This window comes from Bos mutus, chromosome 7 (assembly GCF_027580195.1).
Source record: "Bos mutus isolate GX-2022 chromosome 7, NWIPB_WYAK_1.1, whole genome shotgun sequence".
Taxonomy (NCBI): domain Eukaryota; kingdom Metazoa; phylum Chordata; class Mammalia; order Artiodactyla; family Bovidae; genus Bos; species Bos mutus.
The window spans coordinates 32797336-32814024 of NC_091623.1; the positions used below are offsets into that span (position 1 = coordinate 32797336).

General features: G+C 38.7%; 1 pseudogene; it reads right to left on the reverse strand.

Moving 5' to 3' along the window:
* Positions 1–230: 230 nt before the first annotated feature.
* Positions 231–2029, reverse strand: LOC102275952 (large ribosomal subunit protein uL30 pseudogene; annotated as a pseudogene).
* Positions 2030–16689: the final 14660 nt, after the last annotated feature.

A 16689-nucleotide genomic window follows, 5' to 3' on the forward strand; every position in this document is an offset into this window, starting at 1 on the left:
TGGCCACTGATATTTACCAAATAATATTGTGCCTTATAGCAAATTTCCTCTTTAACCTGCCCTAAGGATACTGATGGAAGCAAAGTGAAATTATGGAATGGTTACTCTTCCTCACTAAGGCCTAGAAGAGCATTATATAAGATTTTACCAAGTCCTCTTGCATTTCATAAGTTTTATTATGCTGCAAATTCTTCCTCCAGGGAGTAAATTTTGATTTAGGCTATTTTTGTTTATGTTGTGCTCTCTTGTTCTGTTTTTTGCAAAGCAAAAGTCTGTAGCACAGGAGCTAAGGAGACCTATAAGAAATAACAATGATATACACAGACTAAACTTTATGAATTTAATGACAGGTTCAATGTGGCCTGACTTACTGGGATAAAAAGAAGAGCTAAAGCAAAAATATGTATCATGGATCATGAACTAGGAATAAAAAGAGAAACACCTGCTCAGAATATCACATAAGAAAGCAAAAATAAATCCACAAGTATATATTTTTAATTTCCCTTAATTGAAATGTACTTTGTGGAATTTCACCCAGATGTTTCTGAAATTATAACATAAATTTCATATCTTCTGTTGATCACTGTATTTTTTTTTTCAATTTGTTTCAATCACTTTTTAACTAACCAGATTACAAATATAATCATGGTAGATAACTTGGTTCATCCTTCTAATAAGCCTGTTTATCTGGTCTTCCCTGTTGCCAGCATCTCCACCTTCTACAAAATGGGTGGTCTTTTTCTTCATTCCATCTCATGGATAAGACAATTTAAAGGTCCACAGAAATTTGTTTGCTTCTTTGAAACATTTTCCAATGGTATAGATCTCATGAATCGATCCTCCATGCAGATAATGCCATTATTTCCCAAGAGATCAAGCAAACAAGGCGTTATCTGTCAGGGCAATTCGTTTCTTGTTGATTTTGCCATAACCACACTTGTAGATCAATTCATTTACTGACTTCAGATTTGGGTACCCCCATGCAATGTATGGCAAATACTTCATGGCAAATAGATGGGGAAACAATGGAAACAATGAGAGAGTTTATTTTCTTGGGCTCCAAAATCACTGCAGATGGTGACTGCAGCCATGAAATTAAAAGACTCTTGCTCCTTAGAAGAAAAGCTATGACCAACCTAGACAGCACATTAAAAAGCAGAGACATTACTTTGCCAGCAAAGGTCCATCTAGTCAAAGCTTTGGTTTTTCCAGTAGTCATGTATGGATGTGAGAGTTGAACTATAAAGAAAGCTGATCACCGAAGAATTGATGGTTTTGAACTGTGGTGTTAGAGAAGACTCTTGAGAGTCCCTTGGACTGCAAGGAGTTCCAACCAGTCCATCCTAAAGGAAATCAGTCCTGAAGATTCATTGGAGGAACTGATACTGAAGCTGAAACTCCAGTACTTTGGCCACCTGATGCGAAGAGCTGACTCTTTGGAAAAGACCTGATGCTGGGAAAGATTGAAGGCAGGAGGAGAAGGGGATGACAAAGGGTGAGATGGTTGGATGACATCACCAACTCAATGGGCATGAGTTTGAGTAAGCTCCGGGAGTTGGTGATTGACAGAGAAGCCTGGTATGCTGCAGTCCATGGGGTCACAAAGAGTCGGACACGACTGAGCGACTGAACTGAACTGGTGCAGTGTATGGCTCCACTATTGATGCCGTGTTGAGCTTCACAAAGGTGCCTCTGAAGATCCAACGGAGACGAAGGAGCTGTAGCACCTTTCGAAGCTTCGGGCTCACACGGTCGGTAGCTCTGATCCTGATGACAAATGCCATTTGGGTTCCACAGCTACACAGACGTTGCCGGCTCTTCATGCCATCCTAGCCACTCGAATTTCAGTTCTATATATCTGCTTAGCTTTTTCATTGATAAGCTTCCTCCTTGCCTTTCGGAAGCATCTTTTGGGCAAACTTCTTTCTCAGGCGCTTGATCTTAACCTCAGCGAAACTCTTTCGCTTTTTCTTAAGGGCTTCTGGCCAGCAGGAACCTTCTTTTCCTTTTTTTCCTCTGCACCGTCCATGGTTCCAGCCGGGAAAGAGGGAGTTGGCGCATGCGCCTGTCACTGTATTTTAAGTATGGGAGTTCTCTGCACAGGTGCATGGTCTGTAAACTTAGACAATAGTTGCTAAGCCATTTCAGAACTAAAATCCCCAGTCCATGTAGGAATGAAAGGGAACAGCTGATCAAGAGAACATAAAGGAAAAGAGAAAACTTTCAAGGCCTCTGTGTACCTGATTCAGCTGAGAATGAGCTCTGACAATTGAGGCTGTACTTACACATAAGGCCCAATTTAGTCACTTTCCTAAAAATAAACTGTCAAGTGAGTCAGCCAAATAATTCATTTTTTCAAAGAGAGAGATTTCCTAATCGGAAGGTTGAACTCATCAACCGTTTGCACTGATTGACCATTGTAATTAAAAACAATCACATCAGAAGTGCCTGTACCTGGACAAATTTATTCAAATGGCTTAATAATCTTAGCACTTCACTCCTGCTCTTAGGACAATAGCTTAAATGAGTTGGTGCCCCACACATATTTGCTGAATATTGGCACAAAGAGTTCATGTTTTACCAAACAGTACCTGGTCAGAACCAAGATCCGTTTTGAATAAGAGCTGGGAAAGAAAAATCAAGTGTCTTAAGTTTTGGAATATAAAAGGCAAAAATTAGTCCCAATATCACATTTACAGTATCTAAATAGTTTTAAAGTAATAATCATAGTAATCACTCAGTTGTCCATTATAATCAAAGTTTTTAAATGAGAGAAAAATTAATAAAGAGCACTTTCAGTAACTAGGACAAGGGCCCCTATAAAATGACCACCTGTGTGTTAAGTCGAAAAGGAACTGTTCAGGAAATGATTTCTTTTATGATGAGATTACTGCAAGCTGGTGCTTAGGAAAGTGCCTTAATGCCTAGTCTACCTGGTTTAGATTAAGTCAAATTTTCTAGCACTTTCGTGTGTGGTTTTTGGAAACATCAACAAAGGACAGATTTTTATAACCAAAAAAAATGCTTAATATCACAAATTTCACTACACAATGCCTTAATAAACTTGAATTAAATTATAGCAGTATAATTTACAGCTTGGTATTAATTTTCAGTACTCTCCTTCCTTGAGAAAAAAGCCTCAGTCATGAAGGGCCAGAAGGCTGACTTTATCCTTATCTTGATATAGATTTAGATTCTTTTATCCTTCAATTCTGGGAACTTTCCCAGTGGCTCAGCTGTAAAAGAATCCGCCTGCAATGCAGGAGACGTAGGAGATGCGGGTTTGATCCCTGGGTGGGGAAGATCCCCTGGAGTAAGAAATGGCAACCCACTCCAGTATTCCTACCAGGAAAATCCCATGGAAAGAGCCTGGAGGGCTAAGGTCCATGGGGTCGCAGAGACTGAGCAGGAACGCAGGCCTGCTTTGATTCTGTTCTTGGAAACTGGTGCCCTCTTCTGGAGAACCATAACTGGGTCTTGCCGGCTGAACTTTTTCTTTCTATCAACACAGAAGAAACTCCAGTCTCTCTGGCAACCACCAATGAGAATTTGAGTTACTCGTTTCAACAGCAAGGAGTCTACCAACTTTTCATGAGCTTCTTTATTTGTTCCTGTCACTACTGCACAAATCTTTGCAATTAAGTACTTTTCTTCAGATAAAAATTATCCTACTCAACCCATTTAGGATGTTGTTTTTCCTCCATCACTGGCAGGAAAAAGCAGATAATGATTTTGATGACCAAGCAGACACAAATAAAAGTCATTTTTAGCAAGACAAATTTAAACATACAGCTTTAGGAAAATGCTGTTTATTTCCAAAACACTGCAGTGTAAAACAAGTGCAGAAAACTCATTCTCTTCAACAGCATCATCCTTATTGCACATTGACTTGTAGAATTTAAGTAATCAGAAACTCTGGGGCTCAGAAATAAAAACAAGAGATTGCTGTGGATCTATCATGTGTGAAGAACATGGTTTGAGTGAGTAAAAAGGAAATGCAGGTAAGAGAGTCAGACCTGCACCCCTGGGTGATGACTGTTAAACCACTTAACTTCAACATACATCAGGTTTCCCCATTTGTAGATTGGGAAAATCTTGTTTTGCCTCTTTCATCACCAGAATGTTGAAAGCACGTTGTAACAAAATGTGTGTTGACTTCCTCTGAGGGGAGAAAGTTGTAAAACATAAATTCATTAAGTTACATTAGAAAAACTTTTCCATTAGAAAAGTTGGAGCAGGATACAGTCCTAATTAAACTGTAGTTCCTGAGAGCAGAGATCACCAGTGTAGTCACAGGAAGTATAAGGCTGTAGCCTATGAGTAACCATTTATTGTTTTTATACAGAACTGTTACCATAGTAAAGACACAGATTATCAATATATGATAGGGTAAAGGCTTATGCTTAAAATCTCCTGCAATTCATAACTAACCATGCTTGATGTACATAGAGTTTCCTCTTTAATAAGGCATAGAAACCATTCCCCAAAAAGCCTGAAATTGCATCTTTTTATTCACCTATTTTAAGAGCTGAAACAAAATGGTGCTGAGTGGTTTATTCCATCAATTGACATTCTATAGAAAAGAAGCAGGCTATAAATTAATAAACAAGTCAAAATGTTAATATGCTCTAGATACTTGATATAGTTATGTCAAATTAAATCTGGGCAGTATAGTCAGTAGTTTTGCACAATGTATTTTTAAACAAGATGAGGAACAATTTAGCTCTTGACAACTCATGGCCACAGTGGGAATGACATCATGATCTTAGCCAGCACTGCTCTTCAGGGACCCAAGCTGCGGCTGCTGCTGCTGCTGCTGCTGCTACTGCTAAGTTGCTTCACTCGTGTCCGACTCTGTGCGACCCCATGGACAGCAGCCACCAGGCTGCTCTGTCCATGGGATTCTCTAGGCAAGAACACTGGAGTGGGTTGCCGTTTCCTTCTCCCCGCAAGCTGCTAGGAGACATGAGAAGCATGAAGCTTTCCAACCATGCGGGATGACCATTCTGAACTGAGCATAAAAAGAGCTCCTGGCTGCAGCAAACCTTAGAAAAACAAGAGAGCAGCTGACCACCGATAACAGCATGCCCAGACTCAAGAAAAGTGTTCCAAAGATTTATGTTAATGACTTTCTCTCTCACACTCAGTCTTTATATGAGGAAATTTTGCATCCTGTTCCTCTCGGAAAGTATTTTATCCAATTTATGAAATCTATTGAATATGTTTCTTAAAAATCTTATGGTATAGAATGTAGAATAATAAATGTATTCCTTTTTCAAAGATGGATACCTTTTAAAATGTACTTTTTACAACACAAACATAGACGAAAAACAATGGCCTGATACCTAATCAACAAACTCCTGATGTTTTCCTCTCCCCAAGTGTTTCTTAACGTGTGTAATTTGGCCATTTAAGAAAACATTCTCCTTTCTTTGGATGGAAGAGTGCTTCACTAAAAAGTCAAAGAAGTACGTTGAAATAATTGATATTTCTAGTTCTTAGCATTATTAGCTTAAAATAACTTAAAGACTTTTAAAAGTATTTTTTAAAAACATAACCTTTAACCTCAAAGAAAATAAATAAAGATAGCACTAAGTCATGTTCGACTCTTGCGATCCCATGGACTGCAGCCTGCCAGGTTCCTCTGTCCATGGGATTCTCCAGGCAAGAATACTGGGGTGGGTTGCCATTTCCTTCTCCAGGGTAACTTCCCGAACCAGGAATTGAACGCAGGTCTCCCGCATTGCAGACAAATGCTTTACCGACTGAGCTATGTGGGAAGGTTTTACCCTCAAATTACATTTAATTTCTTATATAAAAAGTGCTCAGTGCTTTGTTTGCTATAGTAAATGTTGTATTAAAAGTGGTTCTACTAAATTAACTGAAAAGAATGGTTTCTCAAAGTAATTTAAGAATCTAGTAATAGTGCAAAGAAAAACTTTACCCCTTTTAAAATTAATGTAAGATTTCTTGCAATTATACATTTTAGATCAAACACACATTTCATGTTTATTTACATATTTATAAAATTTTATCAGAAAATTAATTTTTGAGATTCAGTGTATCTACAATTATACCACTGTTTGTAGAATGTTTTATCCACAAATGTTTTATCCTTCATGCATTTTATTTAATTTTTTAGGTTTTTATGTACTGTTACTGCTAGTCCCAGAATACGTGTGAATCCTGGAAGATAGGAACCAAGCCTTATGTTACCCTTTGCATTTGCTGAGCCTAGTGTTGTGCTGGTACATGTTAAGTGCTGAATTAAAAGTTGAAGGATAAATTAATAAATAAATGAATGATGTAGCAAAATCAGAGAATCATATAATTATCTCCCCATATATTCACTTTATGTACTAATATGACCACTAATATACAAAGTATTAGTATTTTTTTTTTTAATTTAAAAGCCTAAGAGTGGATTTCACTGGTGGCACAGTGAATAAGAATCCGCCTGCCAGTGCAGGGGACACAGGTTCAATTCCTGGTCCAGGAATATTCCACATGTAGCCTCTCTGCTACAACTACTGAAGCCCTGTGTGCCTAGAGCCTGTGCTTCAAAAGAGAAGCCACCGAAATGAGAAGCATCACACCACCTACTGCAAGGAAGAGGAGCCTTCAGTCTCCGCAACTAGACAAAGCAATAAAGACCCAGCAGAGCCAAACAATTTTTTTTTTAATATAAAAAAAAGCCTAAGATTTTCTTGCTTTCTCAGCCTTTATTCCAACTTACCATTTTACCTTTGAGAAAACAAGATTTTTATTACTGTGTCTGGGATTTACCCCAAGTTATACAGCACTTTCCCCAAAAATCTTTCCTCTACTAAGAAAATACTATGTAGCACCAAAAACATGGTAACTATGCGACATCACAGGTATGGTACCAGTGCTATAGAGATAATCATTTTGCAATATATAAATGTATCAAATCAACACATTATACACCCTAAATTTACACAATATTAAATGTCAGTTGTATCTCAGTAAAGCTGGAAAAATATTATTGTTCACATTCACAGAGGCAGAAAATTGAACAGAGGTAACCAGAGTCTGAGGGAAGGTGGGGGTATGGAGTTAATGTTTAATGGGTACAGGTTTCAATTGATGATGAAAAACTTTGAACACGGGTAGTGATGATGGTTGCACATCATTGTGAACATATCTAATGCCACTGAACTGTACACTTAAAATGGCTAAAATGGTGGATTTTATATTTTACCATAATGAAAAATGCATATGTGTAATATTTTTTAAAAAAGAAAAGAAAATATGTAGAAATATTTTATCTTATATACTTGATTACCTTTGGGCATTTTTACCTTGAGCTCCTTAACTACCACATAGAAATGATCCAAAATAAAGTAAAAATGTCTAAATAAAAAAACAGGATAAAATTGATATCCTGCAATTCTAAATCTGGAGAAGGCAATGGCACCCCACTCCAGTACTCTTGCCTGGAAACTCCCATGGACGGAGGAGCCTGATAGGCTGAAGTCCATGGGGTCGAGAAGAGTTGGACAGGACTGAGCAACTTCACTTTCGCTTTTCACTTTCATGCATTGGAGAAGGAAATGGCAACCCACTCCAGTGTTCTTGCCTGGAGAATCCCAGGGACGGGGGAGCCTGGTGGGCTGCCATCTATGGGGTCGCACAGAGTCGGACACGACTGAAGCGACTTAGCAGCAGCAGCAATTCTAAATCAAATGTAAATTTAGATCTAATAAGTATTTATTTCCACTAGGTGGAGCCATTTGCTAAACTAGCTGTAGGAGAAGTGATTGAAACAGTGCACGTTTATAATTTTATGTAGTTGTTTAGTTGCTAAGTCATGTCTGATAAGAAACTGCAAAACAATTTTCCAAAGTAGCTATACCATTCACATTCCCTCTAGCAACAAAAGTTCCAGTTGTCCCAAAGTCTTATTAGAACTTGGCCACTCCCTTGCAGGACACTTGGTCGTGGATGTTTTGGACAAGACCAAAGTTCTGATAACCCTATCTGATTCCATTCATATGACATTCTTGAAATGGAAAAACTCCAAAACGAAATTGGATTAGTAGATGTCAGGAACGGGAGTGGGAAGAAGAGACTAAATGCAAAGGGGCATTGGTAAAACTTTAGAAGAGATCAAATTATTCTATATCTTGTTTGTAGCAGTGGTTTCATGATCATGGACATTTGTAAAAAGTCTTTGAATATACACCTAAAAATGCTGACTTGTACTATTCAAAGCTTTTGCCCATTATTGAGATTTGTTTACTTAATATTGAGCATTTAATATTCAATTAATGAGACATACCAAAAAATTGCCTCAGTCAGTTCAGTCGCTCACTTGTGTGATCCCATGGACTGCAGCACACCAGGCCTCCCTGTCTATCACCAACTCCTGGAGTTTACTCAAACTCAAGTCCATCGAGTTGGTGATGCCATCCAACCATCACATCCTCTGTCGTCCCCTTCTCCTCTCGCCCTCAATCTTTCCCAGTGTCTTTTCCAATGAGTCAGCTCTTTGCATCAGATGGCCAAACTATTGGAATCTCAGCTTCAGCATCAGTCCTTCCAATGAATATTCAGGACTGATTTCCTTTAGGATGGACTGTTTGGATCTCCTTGCAGTCCAAAGGACTCTCATGAGTCTTCTCCAACACCACAGTTCGAAAGTACCAATTCTTTGGCGCTCAGTTTTCTTTGTAGTCCAACTCTCACATCCATACATGACCACTGGAAAAACCATAGCCTTAACTAGATGGACCTTTGTTGGCAAAGTAATGTCTCTGCTTTTGAATATGCTGTCTAGGTTGGTCATAGCTTTTCTTCCAAGGAGCAAGCATCTTTTGATTTCATGGCTGCAATCACCATCTGCAGTGATTTTGGAGCCCAGAAAAATAAAGTCTGTCACTGTTTCCACTGTTTCTCCATCTGTTTGCCATGAAGTCATGGGACCAGATGCCATGATCTTAGTTTTCTGAATGTTGAGCTTTAAGCCAACTTTTTAACTCTCCTCTTTCACTTTCATCAAGAGACTCTTTAGTTCTTCTTCGCTTTCTGCCATAAGGGTGGTGTCATCTGCATATCTGAGGTGATTGATATTTCTCCCAGCAATCTTGATTCCAGCTTGTGCTTCATCTAGCCCAGCATTTCTCATGATGTACTCTGTGTAAAAATTGCCTATGAGAAAGCAATTATGATTGAAAACGTGCTGAAGAATTCTCTCGGGTTTTGTAAAAGTCTCTGTTAACATAAAAATCTTAACTGTTTTTCTCTGTCCTACCATATTTTAAGGATATGTATTGACACTTTCTGATAAATATGTATTTGTTTAAGAGGGTCAAAGACACTAATGTGATAGTGATGATGTTTGTTTTATAATAAAAAGTCCAAAATAAACTTGGATATAACAGAACATCTTGGGATCGCAAAGAGTTGGACACGACTGAGTGACTGAACTGAACTCCACAGAATATCTTGGTGAGCTATACAAATCAAGAATCACCACATATTGTTCTTTTTTAATTGAATACTTTCTTTCATATATATGTGAAAATAATCTTACTCCTAAAGATGAGAAACCAAATAAGTATTTTAGATAGACAGAAGAGCATTCTGAGATATATGCAGATGCTTTACCCTCTGAGCCATCAGGGAAGTCCCTATTCATATACACAAACATATGTATGTTATATACTTCTCTATGTCATTTAAAAGTATCTTCAACTTTGATGAAGTTAAAGTTATATAATAGTTAATTCTAGTTTTACTACTATAGCCTAGTACTTATAAGTAGAGTAAATCTCATTTTTAAATATGTTTTGTTAGAAATTCCCATCTGTGTTTCATTTGGAGTAAATGGACTTGGGTTTTCAAGAGGGAAGACATCCAGTAAATCTTAAAAAAAAAAAAAAATCATGCTTTGTTGGCACTTTTTAAAATATATTCAGTGAAATCTCATACTTAATTCATGCAGTAAGAAAACTCAGAATTTTGTAGCCTATAAGGTGGCCAAGAAAAGAGGTTGGCAGAAAAGCTTCAACAAAGTGACAGCATATGAAAATATTTTTGAATGAATTTGGCCCTGAGAATTATAATAGAATTATAGTCTTCAGCTCCATAGAAGAATAAAACTGGATTATAAAGTAGGTTCATAGCTATAAAGTAACGGAATACTAGCAAGTTTATGAGTTCTTCTGGTCATCTTCTAATGAGGGTGCTTTATCTTCTTGGCTCCGTATTTTGAGAAGAATGTCTAGAGCATGAAAGATATCAGATTTCAATTAAAAGGCTTCAAAGGAGTCATTAGAATATGGTCACAGAACCAATGGAAAGCATAATTAAAGACGTAAAGGAAGGCATGATGGCAATGTTCACCAAACAGAGACTATCAGTAGAGAAGTAAAAATGATAATAAGAAAGAAGAGATGAAAACTGGGGACTGAAAAGTAGATATGAAATCATATCTGGTCAGTCTCAGAGAGTTTCTGCGGCTTGTTTTTTGTTTGCTTTTATCTGGTTTCTTTGCATGCCTTGTTAAGTTTTTTAAGAAACTGAAAATTTTAGGTTATATAGTGTAGAAACTCTGAGTATTGATTACCTCTATTTCATGGCTTGTTACTGTCATTTTTAAAATTTGTTCGGTAACTGGCCAGATTATTTTAATATAGTCTATTCCCCATGCATACCGACCTTCCCCCTCCACCACCCCCAACCACTCACACACACAGATTCAATGTTAAAATTCTGTGGTTGTTTTTCAGGAAGGCACTGCTTTAGGTATGCCCACAGTCTCTCTGGGATGACAGTATGTGTATGGTTCTGTTCCTCCCTTCCATTGACCACAACCAGCAGTTAAATACCATTAATTGCCAGCTGATTGCTCTGTTGTTCTACAAACTAATCCAATTAAACGTTGCCTCCTTTGAAGAAACAAATTCTCCGGTCAGTATTTGATATTTGTTCTAACCCTGGAAGGCTTCTCCCAGCTATTTTATTCTCTAGTTCTCTCCTACAAACTTGTCAGCCAATAGTCTAGGCTATACTGTCATTAAATCCAAGAATCACCTCCAAATTGCCTTTCACCAAGATCTCTTTGGATCTTTGGATGGCATCACCGACTCAATGGACATGAGTTTGATCAAGCTCCGGGAGTTGGTGATGGACAGGGAGCCCTGGCGTCTTGCAGTCCATGGGGTCGCAAAGAGTCGGACACAACTGAGCAGCTGAACTGAACTGAAGATCTCTTTACAGTGCTTTTAGGCTTGAACTTCTTTATGCTGCTGCAAATGAAGTCAGTTCCCTTGGGAAGAAAATTAAAAGCTGTATGTTTTGTGGCCTGATTCTCTCTCAGGCAAGCTGTCTTAGCCAGGGCTCTGGAGCTGGGGGTGGTAACAGTCCCTGTTACCATCTTGAAGCTTGACCAGAGAGTCAAGCATCTCTCTGCATGACTACCCCACTGTAGAAGCTGAGGACTCGGTACAGAGGTGGTGGGTGGGCAGCAGTAGAGGTGCTCTCAGCTCACCTCTCCTTGCATGGAACCACGCTTATGAGCTAGGGCAAGGACGATCAGGATCCCAGTATTTTCAATGTTTTGTACTCAAGGTAGGACCTCCAGTTCATAAGTAGGGGCTGGGTGGAAAATGTGAGTCCCACCTCTCATTAGCAACCACCTGGAGTTTAGCCTCAGCAACAGGTCGCCAGAGTCAGGATAAGCTTCTCCTCCAGGGAAAAAAAGCCCTTGGACTAGAAGCTGGGATAAGAATTGGTCCTATCTTCTTGGGCTCAGGAGTCTGGAGTAGACTCTTCATCTTGCTGAGCAGAGAGAGAGGAAAAGAGGAAGCAGTCTTGGTTCAAATACCACGAACTCTCACCTTTTTTTTTTACTGAATGTTGATAGACTTAAGTAGATGTTTCATTTGCTATTTGTCCTTAGGACCATTTCCAGAAGCTCTGAATGGTTGGTTTTTCTTTAAAAAAAAAAAAAAATGTTATCAATTTCACTGAGGAAGGGGTAAGCGGAGCTCTGGACACAGTCATCCCAGAGACTGATCCAAACTTTCATTCATTTTCTATATATGATCAATCAACAATGACATGGAGCATAGTCAATGTGCCTGAGTTTTCCCAGGTAGCGCTAGTAGTAAAGAACCCGCCTGCCAATTCAGGAGACCCAGGTTCCATACCTGGGTCGGGAAGATCCCCTGGAGGATGGCATGGCAACCCACTCCAGTATTCTCCAATATTCTGGAGGTTCACAGGACAGAGGAGCCTGGAGGGCCATGATCCCTAGGGTCGCAAAGAGGCAGACATGACTGAAGCACACGCGCATGCACACACACACACACACACACACACACACACGAGTGTGCCATGAATTCAGTAAAAATGAATAGGATAAGGCTCCTGCCCTTGAAGAGAAAATATTCTAGTGTAAGGTATAAACTAATAATTACAACCCTAAGGGACAAGAGCTACAACAGAGAAGTATATTAAGTGCAGTGGAAGCAAGGGGTAGAGATGACGACTTTGGGATGGGAGTGAGAATGATATGGACCATCTCGTGAAAAGAATTAGAAACGAAGAGGGTGACCTTGGGAAACTTTAGCTCTGCTAGATCTGCCATCCCTGAAAGTCATTCCAGATAAAAACAATGATTATAATCATTATATTAATAATATTATTGGATTTAAACAATTGACATTTCCTTAATCTTACACATAATAAAAGAATCTCATAATTTTTGCTGCATTTGTCTGTAATACAAAATATAAGTAAATCACATTGAGCTAGTAGAACTCAAGGCAAGCTCTCTAGCCTCCTCCTTCCAATAATTCCACCTAGTTTGTGTCCCTAAGCCCTTTTTGTACAGAAATCTAGAGCCTCCATTGTTTATGGAGAAGAGGATATAGTTACATACCATTTTGGTAAAGTCTCCAAGGAACAGAGGAATAGGATCAAGCCCTTTTGCTTTCTAACATATCATGCTAGATGGGATACTGTCAACCAAAATAACACAGAGAGTTTCAAATAAAGCAGTTTATTTGTGGCCCTAAGAATTGCAGTTCAGGAGATACACATTAGGGTAAGACAAAAAGCACATTCCAGGGAACAGGAAGAGTCATCGACTTACAAAAGCAAAAGCCACAAAGCTGTACTCTGACATAAAAAGGAAACGTTTCTCAAGGGTTAGTTGTCACAGGTTGTTTTAGAGTAAGGTTCCAGTAAGTATCTTGAGTTTTTGGCAGATTTTACAGATGTGTCCATTAGGACATTAAGTAGTCAAAGGATCAGATTTCATAAGTTACAGCTACTCAGCGGCCTCCTGACTCCATTTTAAAGAGCTCTCTTAGCAATATCAACTCTATTTTGACTTTCTTTCCACACTTTCCCTGGCCAGTTTCTGTTATTTCCTTTTGTCATACATACGCTCTCTATTCCAAGAAGAGTTCAAGAATATAAAATCCTTCTAAAAATATTTACAAACAAAACAATAACAGTGACAACAATAAACATAGGATTTGTCGAAGAGAAAAAGAAAAATTAAACCGTATCATCTGCCTTGCTCTGTTCCCAAGGACAGCTTTTGAGTTTCTAATTCAAATGTACAGGAACAGCCTGTCGGCTTAGCTTAACCCATTTACTGCCTCAGCCAGACCGCTCCAGTGCAGTGCAGAAATATTTAAAATTTATGACTTTGGCTAAAGAGCTTGGGGCCATTGAGATAGTATCTGGAAAACACAAGAATTGCTGGATGCCTAGGATACAAAACTAGCCTGATTTTTAACATGTGGAGTGGAGTTATTCATTCTATCCTTGAAGAGTCTTGCAATATTTGACTTGAACAGACTATGTCTACATCCATGACCAATGGTTTCACTGTTAAGACTATGACTGTTCCAACTTCAAGCATGTCTTGTGTCCTTTCTTCGGTTATCGTGGTCAAAGCATAGTCATGGGCATTTAACATCACTGTCTTAATTGATCTAGACAATATTACAAATACTATCGTATTAGGGCACCTAATCTCTGACACAGGCCCCTCATGTAGTAATAACAACACCCAGCAAAGAATGAATGAGGGGTTTCCTTCACTGTGTATCCATCTGGATATAGACTGGAAATAAGTCAGAATGATGGAGGAGAATGATGTTGTGAAGTTTTCAGAGCATATTAGGGTTTTTTATTTTCCCCTTTACTAAGATGTCATCATAGATCATAATACCCTTGAGATGAAGTGACTGGCTCTAAATAATCTTCTTGTCAGAAATAACTGAACAAACGTCAGCCTCTCTTCTAGCGCCGTCTCTCTCTGTCTCACAGGACTCTCAATGTTATTGTTGTAGTATCTTTTTTTGAATTATGTCAGAGAGTCACTGAAATCTTCCAGCACTAGGTTTTGAAAAAAGACAACACACTGAACAGTGAGAAATGGAGGAGAGATGTGATTAATCATCTAAGGGGAGAGGCACAGAAGCGTAATTCTTCCTCCTGACAGATGCTCCGGCCCATGACAGATTCAAGTGATAGCATTGCTAGAGAAAGTTGGCCAACTGCTTCAGGCACCATCTGCTCATTTCCCCCCAGAAGAGTAATCCCTTCAAAGGAGGAGTTCAAAAGGCTGCTCAGGCACTTAACAAATTTCCATCGATTTCCAGAATTATGAGCCATCCACATGTAACCCAAAGAAGAGTTAACCCCAACCAGGGCAGAGGCCATCAGAGCTGAACCAGATCGGGGAAAAAATTATAAATTGCTTTAAATCCTAAGTGAAGTTTGTCATTACATCTCTCACCCTATCTGAGAAGTGTGGCCTGAAAAGCCAATTGTCTGAATAAACCAGAATCCATATTTTAAACTGAACATCTGTATTACCCAAATGAGTCCTTCCGATATCTTCTCTTATGATTGAAGCATAAGAATGGAGTAGATAAAGCAAGTTCAGAGGCAGTAGTGGATAGGAAAAGAGCTGTCTTCAGAGAATCCACATGGTCGTTGTAAGGGAAACTCAGCAAAGATGGCACTACTGTCTTTTTCTTCAACATCATCTACAACCTAAAAGACAAATTTTTCTCTTTGCTATGGAGGAAGTTAAGTGTAGTGGTTAAGGGTATCACTTTGGATGTCAGGTAGGTAATGTTCAGTTTCCAATCCTACTACTTACAAATACTGTGTACAATCTTGGGCAAATTACCAATCTTAATTTTCTCCATGAGTTATTAGAAGGTGCCTCTCCAGGTAACCATGTCACACCACTCCAAAAGTGACATTCATAGAGAATTCCATGTGAATCGTGCCTCCTGCAGTCATACAATGCGCTTGGCCCTGTTCCCGGCATACAGTGAGTATTAAAAAAAAAAGGCGGAGGTTAAATATCCAATATTCAATTCAGTCCGCTCTTGTAAACAAGAAGGAGGAAGTTCTGTAAATGTCCACGAAGCATATGGTATTAATAAAAACACGAATCGTTAAACCCCTACTGCCACTATTCTAATATAAGTTGTGCTTCTTAGTAATCACGTGTTCTTGGGCAGTTTACCTAACTTCTTGGTGCCTCAGTTTCTCCTTTAGCAAAAGAGGGCTAATAATACTCCTTACATTTTAGGGTTCTTGTAAATCTTCCCAACCCAGTGATCGAACCCATGTCTCTTGCATCTCTTGCATTGGTAGGTGGAATCTTTACCACTGTGCCATCTGGGAAGCCCACAACGATTAAATAAGTTAATACATATAAAACATTGAGAAAAAATCTGGTAAATAAGCATTAGTTATAATTATTTACATGTTATTTGTAAAGGTATCCTAAATGTATTGTCAAGGTGAAAAAGCAAAATGATGAATACCTTTAAAAATTAGGGTAATTAGAATAGTGGTTACCAGAGGAGAAGAAATGGGTAAAGGCACTCAACTGTACAGTGATGGTAGAAACTAAGCTTCTACTGGTGAGCACGCTGTAGTGTAAAGAGAGCTGTCATATTGCACACATGAATCTAATACAATGCTATAAAAAATATAGGCAGAAGGCAATGCTGCTCCAAAAATAATGATAATAATAATATATATATAATGTTTTAACTTATATATACATAAAATTTCTCTGTAAGAATAGCTAAGAAATTTATCTGGAAGGGAATTGAGTGGTAGGAGGAAGAGGGAGCATTTTCATTGTACAGCTCTTCACACTCTTTGAAGTTTGAATCGTTTGAAAGTATTAGCTTTGAGAATTTTTAAACATAGCCAATATTATTATTAAGTTTGATATAATTTCCCTTATATTAACAGATATTACTATTAATACTATAATCAAGTATCATTGCTGCTTCTGCTGCTAAGTCGCTTCAGTCGTGTGCGACTCTGTGCAACCCCATAGACAGCAGCCCACCAGGCTCCTCTGTCCACAGGATTTTCTAGGCAAGAATACTGGAGTGGGTTGCCATTTCCTTCTCCACAAGTATCATTGGGTACCAACTATTATGTACCACAATACATTGCATTTACACAAAGGATATCTTGACCCTCCCATTCAAGAGCAGTTAATTGGATGCAACAAATAAACACAAGCCTACAAGCATGAGGAAAGCACCCATGAAAGAAGTGTGCAGACCACATTCTCAGGGGTGAGGGGAAGTCAAAAGACTGAGAGATTATTTCTGGCTTGCAATCAGTGAAGCTCGATGGATGCATTCCTTTCCAAAGAAA